A 12,957-nucleotide genomic window follows, 5' to 3' on the forward strand; every position below is an offset into this window, starting at 1 on the left:
CACATGAGGTCCTTGCCTCATTGTCCAGTTTTTGTGGTTCATGATGCAAAAAGCAGCATTGACAACCCACCGTGTTATCTGCGGAAGGAGAAGGGTACAGTGCCCCTTATGAGGATGCTCCTCTTTGCTTCATATAGTTGTGAACAATACTCAAGGGTGGTTTTTTTTCCTACATGTTCATGCATTTGGGGGCCACGTTGTCACGCAACGTAATGAGAATTTTGCCACACCAACAGAGTCACACATTTGCACAAAGGAGAAATGCAAGACTCTAGACCTCTTGGTTCAGAGATGATACCTTGTATTAAACCAATGAAGACATGGCAAAAGAAAAAAATTATCTTTTCCTGCAAGCTTTTGGGTGTACAAAACATCCCCGAGACACTTTTACACATGCATTTATGCACGCACATGCAGAGGACTCGTCAGACCTCCCAGGCTATATTGCATCCTGCCTTTAGACCACAACATTTCACCTATGGATGCATGTCGTGGTGGGTACCAACTAGGAAATACTGATGGCCTCAGGCAGAGAGCAGCCATTATCAAGCTGAGCCACCAACGCAGCATGCACAAAGAAATACCAGAGTCCTCTTCTCTGCTGCCACCTTAAGCTCAAGCAGCGTAGCAATGCCGGAGAAAGGGAAGGCGAGGATGCAAGGGGCTAAATGACAAGTAAGAGCCTTCCAGAGCCCTTGAACACAATTTAATGTTTCAGCAGCACCATCACTCTTTGAAGCTGCTGCCATCTATTGATCCCAGTTACACAGAACAGGAGAATTGCTTCAATGGGAACAGAGGAGAAAGAGTTAAAGTTGCTCTGGAGTCTGTACATAACACGATAAGCTACTCAGACCACTGAGAAGGAAGGGCCTGGAGACCGGATCGTCCCTCGGGAAACGAAGAAATCAGCAACGGCCCTCAGCTTGGCCTCCAGTATGAGCCGACCTCCACCTTTGAAAGTTTGAGATAGCTAAACTTTAAAAAGTTATTTGCCCTCTTTCCATGCTTTCAGGAGCAGCTGCAAACGCCGCCAGCGAGGGAGACCTCCTAGCCTTTCCTTCTTGATAAGAAGTAAAAACAACCTTGGGAGGAGTCCAGCTCTTGGGAGGCCTCCAGCTGACAGGCGCTGCTCTCCGGTTTTCAGGGAAGTGGCCAAACTGTTCAGCGGCACTAAATCTTGGCAGGCTGATTCATCATGGCATTACAACAATCCCAACAAGGGTTTCTTTGGGAGGTAGGGATCTCTGCTGGGAACTCACTTATGACCTTCTTGGGATACTAGTCTCCTCCACCAAAAGTCCCACTGAAATCAAGGGAGCAAAAGAAAGGCACAACATCTCAAACCAGAAGAACAGAAGAGACCTCAAGAGGTCCTATAGTCCAATTCAGCTATCCAAAGACAGAGTCCACTATGCCCCTGTCAGAAATAGGGTCCTTAGTGAGAACCCTTTTTTTTTTTTAAAAGGCATTTCCAGCTAGTTCTGGAGTGATATTTCCTTGGAGTGATTATTGCCTTAAATCAGCCCGCTAGGATTCACGCAGAATATTTCTGTCCTCCCACAGACTTCAGTCCCTTTCCCCATTAAATATATGCCAACATACCGCACTCATCATCATGAGATGGTATGAGTGTACCTCAGCACCTTAGATGATGACAAATGGAAAATTTCAAAGGCCACTTGGTTTTCTTCCCTCATACTGATTAGAATTGTCTTAATGGGGACAACCTCGTTAGTGCTAGAAGTGAGCTGTTTGGTTACTCTACGCTCCTGATAGTCACAGTCATTGCTGTCTCTCTCTAAAGTGAGTTTCCCAGCCTTGAGCTACCCGTGCCAGGAAATATCAGGGAAAAAATATTCACAACCGCATGTGAGACTGAGTGCTTTACATTTCTTCATGGCAGTTGTGTCAGTGGAAGAACCGGCAGAATATCCTGGATTAAAACATGGGACTGAAACCACATCACGCACCCATAAAAAGAACAAGGAGCTTCTGGCTGATCCCTCATGTCACTGGGACAACAGACCTTCACAGGACACCAAAGGTACCCTGGGGTTGCAGAGGGTTTCCTTATAAATGCAACAACAGAGCATACAAAACTCATGCATATAAACCTCATGCATGACTATCTTCAAGTGGCATATACGGAATAATTAAAGCAATGGGGGAAGTCCAGGTTTTTCCCCCTATTTTTGCTGAATCACTGTCATTTACATGTGGGTCCATGCCTATGCATGGAAAACTTTGAAAAATAAAAACCATCTCAAGGCTTTGGCCAATCCATCTTCTAATATGAAACCAAGCTGAGGATAAAATACCAAATGCTTCTGATCTGGCTATAATCTCCTAGTTTGATCCAGGTTTTGAGTAAAACAACCTATGGATAATTTAAAATCAACTTTCAGTATTAGACTCAACTTCCAGCCACAAGATACCTCTGCATGCTGTGCAGAGATCCAGGGAGAATATACTCCCTGGTAAACAAGAGATACCAAACTGGGGCTTAAGCTCTGTAGAAATCTGTCTGGGTCTGTAGTTGCAACTGCTTTTTTTAATAAGTACTTTTGTTTGAGGCAGATTGTGGTGTTACACGTGGTATCACAAAAGGCACTATGCTGCTTTAATCTGTGTTTATGAGTCCTGGGTCAAGAGCACGTGGCCGTAAGTGTGCCGTATGTGTTCTAGCAAACATCTAATAAAAGGTATCTAATTTGGTCCAATAAAAGATATCGGATTTACCCCAAGAAACTTGCCTACCTAGAAAACATCTTATAGACTAGGAGATGAGTCCAGTGGGGGAACTTTTGGCCCAATGAAGAGTTACTCTGGCCATGTAAGTGCATGTGAAAGAAGGCTGGTTCTGCACCTGCATTTGCTCATGTGTGGGCACGCAAGCATATAAGGTGACTGCCAATCTGTGCAGTAATGAGTGTGCAGGTGTGCATCCATGAGCACGAAGGGCTGAATCGCTGGGAGTGTGCAATGATTTCCGTGTGCTGGATTCCAGCAGAGGTTACAAGAATGTCACCTTCTCCTTCCCCCATAAACATTTACTCATCGCTGAAAGCGCCGATGCTAGGGCAGGCTCATTCGGCCACGCTGCCATTTCAGGCTGTGAAGGCTTCAAGCAGCCCACCGCTGATTTCCCTGACAAGATCTGATTATACTTGGTGAAGCTCCTCTCAATGTTGCTGTAATTGAATTCTGAAAGTCATTGTACAAGACCCAGATGGGGTCCTCCCCGCGCTTTTAACCCTGCTCCACTTCCAGGCAACAGTGACATTTACTGAGATTTCAACTTCAAGCTAATGCATTACAGGGTTTGTTGGCAAGGCAGAGAGACCACTTCTGGTTTCAAGCCTGATTTGCCACTCCAGGGCTATTTCTCAGATGAAAGGACTAGGAGGTAGTGGAGTGAGCCTTACCCCCCCAGACTCATGAAACACTTGCTGGTGCCCCTCTGGCCCCCGCTCTAATGAGCCATCGTTTAAGTCCCACTTACAGCCTGTTTGGAGGGTTAGGTGGTGAATGGGCCTTGAATCGGACCTCGGTAGAAAGGTGCATTTCACCCTCAAGTGCCCACAATTTTAATAACAGAAGGAGCTGTGAATCCTCCTCAAGGAACGAATGAGTTGGGGCATGTCGTGAAGGATTGCATATAAACAACAACCATTGAAGGAACACGGTTGAACCTTCCAGGCTTAGGAGATGGCAGAATTAAGGTTGTTTTTGCAGACAGAATTCTCCTAACTTCAGGTTATGTACCGGGGGGCAGTTTTTCATCAGATGAGCATATTTCCTCCCACCCCACCCCAAAATGATCAGAGGCTATCGATGGCACACCTGAAAAAGAGATCACCTTGTTCTCTTCTTTTGTGACTTCCTATTTCTAGCACAGGAGAGCTCTGACATGGATGGGATGTATGCTGGCCTTGAGCAGATCCCTTCAGAGGAGGCTTCCAATGTCCATCTTTGCAGCGACAACCACAGTGGTGGGAAGTTTAAAAAAAAAAGAGAGAGATACATCTGAAATAATTTAAAAATAGGTTGGCATCAAATCTGCCGGGATTTTCAGAATATGCGAGTGGAGACTCGTTTGCTTAGGAAACCTGGGAGGAATTTTTTAAAACGAATATAGGAAATATGACATTTTAAGGTGAATTACATCAGGGATTATGCCTGTGTGCGTCTGTGTGCCCACATGTCCATGTGTGTCCGTGTGTGTCCATGTGTGTCCATACATCCATATGTGTCCATGTCCATGTGTCCATGTGCATCTGCGTGTCCATGTGTGTTCATGTGTCCATGTGTGTTCATGAGTGCCTATGTGTCCGTGTGTGGCCATGCGTCCATGTGTCCATGTGCATCTGTGTGTCCATGTGTGTCCATCCGTCCATGTGTCCATGCATCCATGTGTGTTCATGTGTCCATGTACATTCATGTGTCCATGTACATTCATGTGTGTCCATGTGTCTTTGTGTGTCCATGCGTCCATGCATCCATGTGTCCATGTGCATCTGCGTGTCCATGTGTGTCCATCCGTCCATGTGTCCATGCATCCATGTGTGTTCATGTGTCCATGTACATTCATGTGTGTCCATGTGTCTGTGTGTCCATGCATCCATGCATCCATGTGTCCATGTGCATCTGTGTGTCCATGTGTGTCCATCCGTCCATGTGTCCATGCATCCATGTGTGTTCACATGTCCATGTACATTCATGCATGTCCATGCATCCATGTGCAGCCATGTGCAGCCATGTGTGTCCATGTGCATCAGTGTGTCCATGTGTGTCCACTCATCCATGTGTGTCCATGTGTGTCCATGCATCCATGTGCATCTGTGTGTCCATGTGCGTCCATGTGTCTATGTGTGTCCATGCATCTCCGTGTGTGTTGTGAGGAAAGTGAGGCAGACTCCCTGACTCTCCTTAAGTCAGCACGACTCAAAAGAGTTTATTAATTCTGTGGACAATCTCAAAAAACACAGGCTAGACTATATCAGCTCAGACACCTTGCTCCCACAACGAGTCTCTGTCCGCGCTCTGGCTTGGAAGACATTCAGTATCCCTTCCTTTCCCATTTCCTCCTCCCACCCCAAGTGCTATAACAAACCCAGGTCTGTTGAGGGGCACAAAGAGACTATACAGCATCTTTCCCCAGATGTGAGATCAATTAAGGCTCATCCCCCACCAAACATTTTCCATTCCCCCTTCTTCCCTTGTCCTGTTCCGCTTCTTGTCACTTCAAACACAGAAGCCATTTTCTTAAGTCTAGCGACTCCTGCACTTAGATTTCTTAATTTCTTCAGACACTGCAGCATCTTCAGCAACCAGAAGTTGTTATTACACAAAGGCTTTTCTACCTCCGGAAGCGAGGGGAGAGTGGCTAGTGATGCACAAAAAGGTTTCTGTGCTTGGTCTGAGAACCTCACACAGCCCCCAGTATATATTACTTTCCACTGAATTGATTCCTCCACCGTAAACTTTTCAATAAAGTGGCATAAAAATAGGAGAAGGGAGCCATCAGCAGCGTGAGCGACTGAGTCCCAAGTGAGACTACAATGTGAACCAGACAAGCCCCGTCCCTGTCTGCACTGACAAAAGCCTGCAAATTTCTTAAAGAAATCCTTCAGTGCATCATATTTAGAAATGTTCTCCTTCTCTAACGATGTCCCTGAAGATGTGGTCTGCAGAGATTCACACTGGGACCCTCTGTCTGCAACATCAGGAGACTATTGGGGGAATAAAAGGACCGGGTCTCAATCCGGTTCAGGCTCTGCAAACAGGTCGGGATTGCAGCTGCTTTACGGGGACATTTGAATCCGTATCATCTGGGTCTACAAGCTGTTAAATCCATTGCTGCTACCCTTTCAGACAGCATCCTCCATGCAGCGGTTTCCACGTGCTGTCAATCATGATCCATAATGGCAAACGAGGCTGGAAACCTCTTGCTAAAGCGAAGGGCTGTGGAGCAGACTTTAGTGAGTGTTAGAGCTGGGATCTCTGTAGGAACGTAAGAAGGAGAGCTAATCATCTGCCTACCTTTGAAGGGAACTACTTGTAGTCCAGGGAGCTACAGGGTAGCCCAGGGAAGTGGCGGGTTGCAGGGAGTCCCGGGTGAACGGTGCATCCAGCCTGCAGAGAGCTACCGGCTGATCGAACCTGGCATACTGACGGGATTTCATATCAGGCAAACTGAATTACGACGTTGGACCTCAGCAAGGCCCCATAATAATTACCTGAATCTGGATAGAGGCCAGTTGGTCAGCAGTTTTCCGACAGGATTATGCTTTTTTGGCAGTGTTCAGCACCTGTTCCTTCCCTTTGGCTCAGGTCTTGTTCTGTGGTGCTCTGTTTCTTCATCCTGCAGCATTTCATGCTGGCTTTTTAAATGCACACATCATAAGGTCCTTATTTTAGACTGCGGATACACCAGCATGGGCCTGATTGTGTTTTCTGCATAGTAATGTAACCTCACAAGCTTCATAAAATTTGTGGGGCGTCCAGATCGGAAACAAGGGTATGCATAGCTTATAATCGACAAAGCAAAACTTAGGTCTGTAGCTGGGCAGGACTTTTTCCCCCCTAAAAAGAAGCCTTTTTTCTCCTTGAATAGAAAGAAGCATTTCTCAGCCCTGTGGATTGTGATGGGATTTTCATGGAGTGGCTGAGGTTCAGGATAGACTCTCAGGTCAAAAAGGCCTGTCCTAGGAGAGGTAATAGCTTGGTGGTGAGGGCGCTGTGCTAAATAAGCAGCTTCTTTCATTATCCTTTGGGTCTTAGAGATGAAGTTGTTTCTTTTGGGATTTAAAATAAACCCGTTTTCTTTCCATTTAAACCCACCGCTTCACATCCTGCCCTGAGAAGCAAGGAACAGCAGTCGTGCTTCCTCTTCTGTATGCATGGCAGCCTTTCCAATATTTAAAAGCTGCTACGAAATCCCCTGCTCTCCAAACGTAATGTTAAGCATATGCTTTAATTTTACGGGAGTCCATCAAGGACAGACTCAGAGCAACAGTTGTGTAAACAGGATCTTCCCACTCAGTTCACCGGGACTCGCCAGCCAAATCCCTTGTAGGTGCTAATGGAGAATCCTCCTCCTTCCCAGCCTCTGAAAATCAGGGATCAGATCAGACCTGACGTGCCGACGGGATTCAGGAGAGCGAATGAAGTCCAAAATGTGCCAGTGTGACTTCAGAAATGTTTAATGAAACTCCAATCACTCTCAATTGCTGAAAGCACCCTAAGCATGTGGGTAAGTGGCCATGTCTATTCTCCAAAGGGCTGAACACCAGCATTTGGAGCACATCGCAATTTAAGGCTTGCCACATGTGCTGAGCTGAAAGTCGGGAGCGCATTTCTGTCAATAAATGCAGCAAATCACTACATGAAAGGCTGAGCCATGCACGGCCACGTAACCATCTCCCACCACTTGACAATTCAATTATGCTGGTGTTCAGCGCTGCTAAACCTCCGTGACATATGTGCAAAGAAAAGAGAGCGAGTTAATGAGTCGCAGGCACCATCCCCGTTCTTTTCCATTTTTAATGGATGCAGACGACAAGCTAAAGGATTTAGGAATTATCATCATCATTGCTGCATGACTGTGCATAGGCAGGTGAGAGCGGAGCGTGTGGAGCACAGCTCTCCCCAAAGCAAAGGTGTCATATATTCTGCTGGAAGGACGTCGGGGACGGGCCTAATCCATACGGGACCTTCCTTTCCGCTGAATGCTTTGCAATGTTCTCCATCATCAGACTGATGCTTCCTAGAGTCAGGTGTAAAATACCCACCGCAGAGATCCACCCAGCTCTGAAGTAGTTTGGGTCCCAACCCAACCCAGGGCAGGTCAGTTCGGCTCACTTCCGCTCCTCCACGAGAGCAGCTCTCTCTCGCAGCTGGGGGTAGGGAACAGGACAGCAAGGGAGCGAGCTGGAGGTACTGAGGCGTTTGTGTCGAGGTGCCACACGATGGCAGAGTTGCTCTGCAGAAAGCTAGCACCCTGGAGCAAAAGGCAGCAGTTGCATTTCATGCATTGCTTTGCCGCTGCAGGCTGAACGTATTGCTTGCCCACGGCTCCTTGCAACCCACCACTTCCCTGTGCTGCCCTCCTGTCCTTCTCACGACTGGCTCTTTGCACCTCCCAAAACCTCACCATGGCAGGCACCCAGTGTGCTCCCCCATTCCCCCTCTCCTGTATGCCTGAGCCTCTGTCCCCTTATTCCCAGCTCCACCATGCCTTGACATGGCTCTGAGCGACTCCCAGGACCCCTCTCCCTGTATCAGAGCCCCGCACTGTTCCAGGGGTCTCTGGGACACCACCTCTCTCTCCTCCTCTCTTGCATTTGTTTTCTTTCAATCTGGGGTATCAGGGGTGTAGGCTGTAGCCATGTTGATCTAAGGACATGGGCAGACAAGGTTCTTTGGATAAATCTGATATCTTTTATTCAACCAACTCAAATAGTTGGCAAATTTCTTCTTTGCAAGCTTTTAGGTATAAATACCCGTTGTCAGGCTGAATAAGCATCTGCAGTTTGTGTGTACTCTTTTTTGGTGGGGGTGGATCAGCAGTTTTAACACTGTTGGGACCATAAGGAGCGCTGAGATGAGGGTGTTATGGAGGGACATGGCAATGTCTGTCCCAGCGGGTTACTTGACCAACAGATCCCAGAGGTGGCTGAAGCTTCTGGTTCTGCTAAACAGACACTGGGTGAGCTCCGTGTCCCACGTTTTCCTTTTCTGATGCTCTGATTGTTACCCAAATCTATGAGGTGCTGCCTAACAGGGCCTAAAATGACCCCTGAAATTTTGGAAACGAGTGCAGCATCCTGAAGCCCGCAAAACAAGGCGCACACACAAAGAGGGAGAGGATTTGTTGAATATAGGTGAGCCTGTAGTGAAAGCTGCAGTCCAGAACAAGTGGCAATGCCAGTTGCATTAAGATGCAAACCCTGATGGGAGTTATGCTGCAGTACAACCTCTGTGCTGTAATATCCCATTTTCCTTGGCTTTGCTCGTAAACATGCCACTGATTATGCAATCAAGACCCATGGTGGAAGTGAATCTTTTATTAGACCAACTAGATTTTTGCAAAAAAAACCCTCAAAATCTTTAATTGCAAGCTTTCAGGCACAAACACCCTTCATCGGGTATTGGAGAAGATTGTAAAAGTAGAAATGAAAGTTCATATTTCATAGGAGAGTTGAAGGTGGTAAAATTTCCTGTTTGGAAAAGTAAATTTTCTAGGCAGATTAGGTTCAGAGAAAAGTTGGAATAGTCTGGTTTACCTCGAAGTTGTTTGCTGGTGAGCAGGATGGATTCATATTTCCTTCTGGCTACACTGATTACGGACACACGCAGGAAGCCCCTTCTCCTCTTAAATGTGCATGACTGTTTCTGCTATCCATAACCCTAAAATCTTCAATCTCAGGTCAAACCAAAACATGTTTCACTAAATCTTTCTGATTTCAAAAATTCAAATTCTTTAAAGGAAAAGCAGGAGGAAAAAAAACAATTAAGAAGTTGTCGTTTTCCTCCCAGATTTTTCATTTGCAGATTAATGAATATTTCCCTCCCGTGCAACACTGAAGCAACCATTCCACAAGGCAGCAAATGTGCCGTGTCTTGACAGACTCAGAAGTTTGTCACTCACTTTTAGTTTCAGCTCTCGGTGCTGTGTCCTACCTGCCACGAGGTGGCAGGGCTCCCTCACTCATTTTTACTCATGCAAAAATGTTTATGAACAAACCTTCCTGAAAAATGCATGGCTTCACAAATGGATCTATTGTTAACCTGGGGAACTCTTCACTGCAGGATGCTGCTGAGTTAGTAGCTCTGCTGGCAAAGGTACGGTACAAATTCTTTCGACTGAAATCTTTTCCTCCTGGTATAAACCTTGTGATTGATGCTAATAGTCATGTTTTCAAAAGTGGCCTTTTATTTTGAACCTCTTGGTTTAAGGTCTTCACCCAGGAAAGCCAACACTGTTTTTAGAAGCACTCCATCCTCACCCCTTCCATCAACTCCAGGGACTTACGGGAAGTCAGAGACCAGCAGCAGAGCCAGTGTTTCATTTCAAGTCATTTTTTGCAGACAGAAAATAATAATCAGTAGCTTCTGATGTCAAGACAACTTCTGCTAGTCTGCTTCATGTCAGCTAGATTATGGAGGAAAACCACCTCTCTAGAGAAAGAAAATGGTGCAATTTTGCTTCTCACTCTTACAAGGGGCAAAAATCAGTCATTTTGGTTACCTAAGAATTCTCCTCTATCAGAGAACACAGAAAACAAATCATTGTATTTGAAAATTATTCTTTGCTTACCCCCTTGGCATATATATTTTTCGATCCTTATTCTTTACTTCACAGGGTATTTACCTGAAGGGCAGATTTTAGAAATTAAGGCTCCTGAAGCTACAGACAGGCACCCTAGAGAGATCTTCAGAAGTGCCTCAGTGGGTTAACTAGGTACATTTTCAAAGTAGAATGATATTTTATTGGATGATCTTCCCTTTTTCTTCCTAATCAAGATGGTCAAACTAAGGTAATCATTTCATTTTTTTAAAACCATCCTTTTTCCATCCCTTTTTTGTCAAATTTTGGATTTTGTTGGACATACATTTTTTTGTGGGAAAACAAAATCCTTCTCTTTTTGCTGTCAGGTATCCAGGTTGTAGCCATATTGGTGTATAGGAAAAGGCAATCAGGACTCAGAGTAGAAGTGATATTGCTCTTTTTACTGCTCTCTCTGCTGAAATTCTCAAGAACTCTTGCAGTGAAACATCAACATTTGGAAAGTTTTAGCCAGCCCCTTTTTGATGCGTTTCTTTATTTTACACGTGGTAAAACCTCAGCCTTTGAAACTGAGAACAATCAGAGACCTCAAATGGGCACGAATAAGCAAATTATCAATGATCATGCCCCAGTTCAACCTCACAGGCTACAATATTGGTCTTTACCAATGGCACAGGGCTTTTGTTATCCATCATTAGTTAAGTACCAGGCCCCACATGGCTGGATTTTTTTCTCTGCCGGCTAATGCCTTCATCTACAGCCAAAAGTCACACCAGGTTCTTTGGGTAAATGATTAGACCAACTACATGGTTGGAAAAATTGTTCTTTGCAAGCTTTCCAGCACAAACACTTCTTCAGATATAGGGAAAGTCTGCAGGGAAGGGATGACTGGAGAGGTGATAACTCTTGCACTTGAGATTAATTGTATGGGCTAAGGGACAAGTATGGCTTTGAATGCTGGAGAATGCTGTTCATGGCTGTGTGAGTGTGCGTGTGCATGTGCACTCGGTTTTCCAGTTTATTCCTTTGTTAATGTACCAGCAACATTTTATGCTATCATATAACTTCTCCCCTCTCTCTTCCTTCTAGCTGGCTGTACTCCACATTTAGATCAAGTGAGCAGGTATAAATTAGCCAAGAAGAAGTTTAGGCTGAAGATTAGAAGATAGTTCCTAACAATCTTTGCAGTGAAGTCCTACAAAAGCCTTAAAATAGGAGAGTTTGGGCAAAAAAAAGGAGAAACCCCTCCCACTCCATCTACTTTTAAGATGGAACAGGACTCGAGAACCCACGGGACAATGCTTATTGCCTTTGTCCGACAGATGTTCAAGAAACTCCCTCAATTTGCGGTGTGGTGCAGAACGATTTCCAGGTGAGACAGAAGGGGATTGTCTTCGGGGCCTGAGTTTCTCTTGATGTCAAAGCAGTCAGTGCAATAGAGGCACTATCTTTTATTAACACCACTAGACCACTGCAAACAACATTTCTTTGGATTTGCAAGCTTTCGGGCACACACGCCCTTCCTCAGACATCGGAGAATGCAAAGATTTTAAAATTTCTCCCAGGTGGAAATGAAAATTCATATTTCACCAGAGAGCAGTGTAAGATCTCCTGGCTGGAAAAGTTCATTTGTCATTTCATAAAACCTGTATCCCCACTGATGTCGAGCTTTTCATCAGGCCTTAAAGAGCTGATCGGCTCATTTCACTGGGTGCCGAGTCTCTGCTAGAGGCTTACCTCTGCGTTGATTGCTAGTTTAAATAATTATCAGCTCACTTACACCTGAAGACAAACATTGAGAAACAAATAAATCAAAATCCGTCAAACAAGCAAGCGCAGAGACGCCACATGCCGAACACAATTCAAGCTGGGACGTGCAATGCTCTGCACAATGGAAAAACACAGCAGGAGTTTTCTAGGGGAGAAAACAGCACTATAAGGAATCAGCTAATTTTCAGAGGCAAAACAAAACCTTGTCTCACTTAAACACTGATCTTGACCTGATAAACAGTTGCCTTAGCAACCTATGGGGAAGAAATCACACCAAAAAACCCGGTCCCTTCCGGTCTGATGGAGGAACCGATTTCTAGTGCTGATGGATCACAATGATTCGGCTTCTGCTGATTAAACACTATCCGTTTGCCTTGGAACCCAGTGGGAGTTGAATGATATTGTGAAGACCAGGATCTTTGGGTAAATCTGACATCTTTAATTAGACCAACTCAAATACTTGGAAAAAATCTCCTTTGCAAGCGTTTGGGTACAAAATACCCTTCATGAGATGCTTCCTCTGCCTGATGAAGGGCGTTTGTACCCAAAAGCTTGCAAAGGAGAATTTTTCCAATTATTTGAGTTGGTTTAATTAACAATATCAGATTTACCCAAAGGACCTTGTCCAACACAGCTACAACCTATACCCCTGGACCATATTGTGAAGAGCTTTGGGATCAAAGGCCTGTGTAGGTTATAACGCATGATACAGTAAAGCAGATGACATGAACTCTCTTGCCTGGAAAACCCTTGCCTGTTTTCTTACTGCAAATCATTCCCTCTTCATCAGGTTCCAGGAAAGCTATTCAATCCTCCTGGCTTTGCAAAGAGATTAGCCTGTACAATTTGGGAGTCCCATGGTGGTTTGACTGAATTGCTGGCTCAGAGAGGAG

General features: G+C 45.2%; 1 long non-coding RNA gene across 1 annotated transcript; it reads left to right on the top strand.

Annotated features, from left to right (window-relative positions):
- Positions 1-1,108: 1,108 nt before the first annotated feature.
- On the top strand, positions 1,109-11,487 carry LOC149856803 (uncharacterized). The gene is made up of 3 exons (XR_016438348.1): positions 1,109-1,237; positions 1,907-2,047; positions 11,384-11,487. It is a non-coding gene; the product is annotated as an uncharacterized LOC149856803 (long non-coding RNA).
- Positions 11,488-12,957: the final 1,470 nt, after the last annotated feature.

Source organism: Crocodylus siamensis, chromosome 10, assembly GCF_052110815.1.
Source record: "Crocodylus siamensis isolate JL-2025a chromosome 10, ASM5211081v1, whole genome shotgun sequence".
Taxonomy (NCBI): Eukaryota; Metazoa; Chordata; order Crocodylia; family Crocodylidae; genus Crocodylus; species Crocodylus siamensis.